Source organism: Bombus bifarius, unplaced genomic scaffold (genome assembly GCF_011952205.1).
Source record: "Bombus bifarius isolate JDL3187 unplaced genomic scaffold, Bbif_JDL3187 scf7180000007973, whole genome shotgun sequence".
In the NCBI taxonomy this organism is placed as follows: Eukaryota; Metazoa; Arthropoda; class Insecta; order Hymenoptera; family Apidae; genus Bombus; species Bombus bifarius.
In genome coordinates this window covers 6,452,866-6,458,568 of record NW_022884359.1, presented here as the reverse complement: position 1 = coordinate 6,458,568, position 5,703 = coordinate 6,452,866, and positions in this window count along the sequence as shown.

Below are 5,703 nucleotides of genomic sequence, written 5' to 3'. Positions count from 1 at the left end.
GAGATCGAGTTACAGAAACTCAGTAACTTCACTTCTAGTCGCGTATTTCCGTATTCTTTGTAATTATCAATTAACATCGATATGCTGAAAGCTGGTCGATTCCTTAGAGAGAAAAAGAAAGGAAGAAAAATAGGATAGCAGAGGCCAGGCTGAGACAGAACGAGTTTAGAACCAACATTGCCGGTTACACGAAGGAAGTTGCGAGGGCCGTAGTCATTAATCCCGCATTCGACCAAACATAACGTGCGAGTAATTCTCCTTGTAACGAGATTAACGTTCGCGCGGGACGTTTAACGAGAGGAAGAAAGAACGAAAAGAGAAGGGGAATCGATAGAAAGGTGTAAAGGGGGAGAATGGGAGAGAAAGATATAGGATTTTCTACGAAGCTTAACGTCTATAACTGGACAATAATTGAGATGAGGCGATCGAGGATTCGATTTAAAGAAAAAAAGTAAAAATAAAAATAAAAAACGTACGGGTGGGGAGAGAGAGAGAGAGAGAGAGAGAGAAAGATGAAGAAGTGTTCGAGACTTGTGATTGCTCGAAATTCCTAACGAGTTATATTTGTACATTTACTTTACGAGAAACCTTAATATATTTCACTCGATCGGTGGATTATAGCGCATGCGACTGAAGTATACCAGTTTTAAGAGTCTTACGCTTAAAAGTATAGCAAATGCTTTTTCGTTCTCGGACCAGCCTACGAATGTATTATTCCTCGAATAGGAAAAGAACGACGAAGGCGCGCTCGACCGCGCGTCCATGTCCGAGGCAGCTCGTTTCGTTTATTCGGGAAAAAAGAATGGAAAACGTAACTAAAAAAAAAAAGAAGCATTTGTTTCGTCGACTCAACTCACTACCTAAATAACTGTAAACTGCGTAATAAATATAATTATTATTGTTCCTTCTCGATATTCTTGTCTACTCGCTTTATTTTCCTTCGTTCCCCTAAGTATTGAAAACCCCTGACAAAACTGTATACTTATGGTTCTAGATCCGTAACTTCGTATAGTTGTAAAGATAATAGAAACGTTCTGTTTCTCGGTATGTAATACTTTCTTTGTTTCTTAAAAACTACTTAACTTAAAGATTAGCAGTTACTCGGAAAGAAACGCCGAAGAGAAGAAAAAAACTACATGTCTAAACATAATTTATAGCCGTACAGTACATACGTAGTAGTTTAAAACGAAGATATCTATGTTTACGTAATGTAATAAATTCTCGAACTGCAGACACTACAAAATAGATACGTATATGCAGAATTTAATAAACTTTAAATACAAGTACTTTCGATTTATTAAAAGAGATATCGTTGACTTTCTGTAATATCTTTAATTTAATTTTAAAATAAATTCTTTATATAAAATAATAAAATTCTTTATATTTAAAGACTTTCGATAATTCGATCTAATCGTACTTTAATTATTAAAGTGATCGCTCTTTCTTTCAATTCTGAGATATATTTGTTCCTTTGGTAGCATGGTTAATTGATAATAGTTTATAGTACTTTATATTTGAAGTAAAATATATTAAACAAGGTATCGTATTATCGTAATTAGTTTGATTGAGGCAATTTGTTGAAACGAGCTAGGATCCAATTCTTTCTTATCGTTATATCTTATTTCGCAGTTACGTAAATAGTAGTAAGTGAGGTAATATGTCAGCCAGCTCGTGACCATGAATACATCGTTTTAATCGATTCATAAATTATGCTGTGCAAATCATTATACATTACGCATTAATCTTACATAAATATTTTAGCATCAAGTGTCTCGCTGTTTAACCAATGAGATTAACTGTGTTTTTGGTATGCAGTTACTATGTAAAACATACGTAAGAAATAAAGGTTGTTGTGATAGTGCCAAAACTTGCGAGAGGAATATTGTGTAATTAACCACGATATGAAAAATAAGTTAACGTAATAAATAATATGCTCAAGTGAACTCACAAGATATAAAAAAATCACTAACAATGTATTACGTGACGAATACAATTAAAAAAAATCGTGTTAGTACAGTTATCTATTAGTTATCGTTACATAATTTCAAATAAACATTATATTAAAAAAACACTGTCGGCAAAAGATATAATAAAAGTGTATCGTATATATCGTTAGATAAAAACTTCTTTCTTTTTTTAATTGCAAGTTTAAGGTTTCAAACTGCCCGTTTAAATAACGAAAGCTAATTCGAAGATCGCTGATTCCTTTTTATAGTCACGAACTTTAAATCGATTCTAGAAATTATGTACTATCAACTTTCGGCTTAAATTCTAGTCATGAGAGGTATGTCAAATGTAGAGAATAAAAATTCAGAATTCGATATTAGAGAAATAGATCGTTGCTTTGAATTGTATTATTTGTCGTCGTCAATATAGATAGAAATAGAACAAAAGATCGCAAATGGACATTTTCGCTAAGTGGAATCAACGTCAACGACTCCATTACGCAATACACAGTTGCTAGAAACAACGTTATCCATGCAATTAAACTCAATCTCGTTGCATCCCGTTATCCAGTTCCCGATACGCGATACCGTGAGTTTTCTCGCCGAACTTGTGTACAATTTGAGCAAAGTCGATCGCTATTTATTATTGAAAACCAGTTTTAATGATGCACATGATGCATCCATAGAAAATGGAAGCTATACTGAACAACTGTGGCCGGCGTGGAATAAAAGTCGTGAAACGAACCTATTGACAACGTGAAAACCAAGCAGGTAAAACATGGTAAATCCGTTGGTATCGATTTTTTATTTTGGTGATACTTGGCTAAATGGAAGTATTGAAAGTATCATAGTTGAAAATACGAACAATCTAATAGAAGCCCAAAGTTATAACTAGTCATCAGATTCACTATATGACTACCGTATGACTGTAGTAAAACTGAATATGTATCGGTATAATGATAGTAATGACAATACTATTTTAATTACATGGTAATGAAACATGAAACGTTTGTTTTTCCTCTATAATCTTTGTATGGAACTACATATCAGAATATGTAACATGTAAAACACATTCCTGAAACAAAAGTAACATTGAGCTTAGAAATACGAGATCATAGAGGACTTGTAATGCTCCAAATTTTCACTTGTTCTGGAATTTTGAAGGACTAGAAACGATTAACGAAGCCCATTGTTTAAGCTCAATTGCGATCTCATAGAAACTACGTTAAATATTTCTTATAGCAAAATTCTTTAACACTTGGATACGACTGCTGAACTCGTCCCTAAATGAATCACATTCAGTTTCATTTAACTCTATCTTTTGTGTTGCTCATTTTTCTTCACTACATGTGATTTTAAATGCGTGCGGTTTTAATATTTTAACGTGGAATATATTTTTCAGAAAATAAGATGTGTGTATTAAAAAGATATGAGATATATTTCATATTTTTATAAGAATATGTATATTTCTATACGCTTTTAAATCGAAATAGTAAACAATTTTTAATTTGCTCTTGTTCTCTATTTCCAATAAAATGTAACTTTAAATTCAATCAAATTCAAGTTAATTCGAAAATCAAACTGTACCACTAGTGTCTCTGTCACGTTATTTTTGTTTACTCTACTTTCCATTTCTTTAATATTTCGTTTTATTTTAGTCGCGACGTCTAAAAAATTTCCTTACTAAATGCAATTTGACGACATCATTCAATCAATTCAACTTTTACTTAGATATCTTTTCTTAGATATCTTTTAACGATCCTTGCTGTAGTTTCTGCATGTAACACGCGAATTTTGCATAGCTTCGTGGTTTCATTGTAATTTCTTCCAGCTTTTACTTAAATCACCAAGCGACACATACATAATGCATACATTCGTTGTATGTGTCCTGCATAAAAAGTCAAACAAGGACAATTGCGCCATCACATATATTTTGTTATTTACAAAGCATTCGTTAGAAAAGTAAATCTTTCGATCATCTAACAGTAACATAACACGATTTCATCGTCGCTAGACTGCGGATCTTTATGCAAATTTACACATATTTATAAATACATCTACGATTTCGTGAGCCACTGCAGATAGAAATGTGCTAAATATATTATACCATGAATATTCAAAGGATAAATTTTCCATAAATGCATAAAAATTCACAGTCTAATCGTCACACGCTGCAAGATAATTCTTTCAACACTTACCTATTTATCCTACATTTTCCTATCACGGTACGTATCACGTAATTTCACGGAGAGAGATAGAAATTCCTTCGATACGAAGCTACTGCATAATTATTTATTACCGAGGCACGAGTAAACATGGTTATAAAGGTACGCGTAACGTGTGACAGCCATCAAACACTGTTAATTTTGTTACGAATAGTTGTTAAGTAATTTCGACATCGTGAGCTAAATAACAGTTGCACGGTGTGCAGCTAAGTGATACACATTGCAACATGTAGGCCAAACATTTTAGCAATAATTACCGCGTAATGATCGCGCGTCGTTTATTAAACGATCGTTAAACGTGTTAAATTGACAAATTTGGGGATCGATAGTCGTCACTGAGTCATTAACGGCTGCCTATTATGTTTTAATTAAATGTGTCAACAAAATGAACTTGCAATGAACGTAAATGAAAGAAAAAGATGCGATTGTAACTTTGTTTCTTGTAACTTTGTTGAATGTTTTTCTATGAATATTGCAAGAGCAAGAAGTAAATATATATTAAATTATACATAAAAAAAAAATAATTAAGAACTACGATAAAACAAACAGACAATAATAAATAAAATTAAATGGAGGTTTCCATGGTCGAGATGATTCATGATTCAGCAAACGAGAACAAGACTTACACGACTATTCAATCGAGTATCGTCAGAAGTGTAATAAATAAATCGGATAACAAGATAATAGACAAATTGACCCTATATGCATCTGACCCGTTATTAGCCGAGTATTAGAAGGTCGCGTTTCGTCCACGTCGGAAGGGTTATTGATCTCCATCGTACATACTAAGAATCATTTCTTAATATTCAATTCGAGCTAATATACACAGATTCCAGTACCATTGTTCCATGAGAATCTGTTTCACCAACAAATATACTAATCTCATTTTTTCTGACTTTCTTATTAATCATTTTTCGTCTATCGTTGATTCTTCCCTCTTCCTGTTGAGTCTTTTTCTTTCATCGTTTGGGATGCACAAAAGATGAAAAAGATTAGTTTAGAATATTCTCTTTTTATCTGTGATAAAAATTCTAAAAAATTAAGTCTGGAATATTCCCTTTATCGTAACTACAAATTCTACTAACCACTGAGAAAAATTTCTAGTGTACAATAAAATGAAAAAGAACCGTATCATGTGTAATAATAAATCTACGAAGTAACCAAAGCGAAATAATTTTTCTTTGAATTATTTTATTAATAATTGGATATGATTATTTATTTTATTTTTTTATTTGAATAAGTATTTTTTGAAATAATCCCTCGAATAATCTCTGATTGTATTATAGCAATTTCGTTAGAGATATTAATATCGGTAATATTAAAACCGTTTATATTTCGTAGTCTCGATGATCAACGATCAACAAACATTTCTGGTAGCCAATTGAAGAGAGTTTCACGAAGGAACTGACGAGTTAACTGGACACTTCCGAGACACCTTCTACAGAACTAGACCTCGTGATAGTACCCTCAATTGATACGCGGTTGGCTGCGTGGGTGGAGGAAAAGCCTGTAGTAGCACGGCGGCTTGGAGA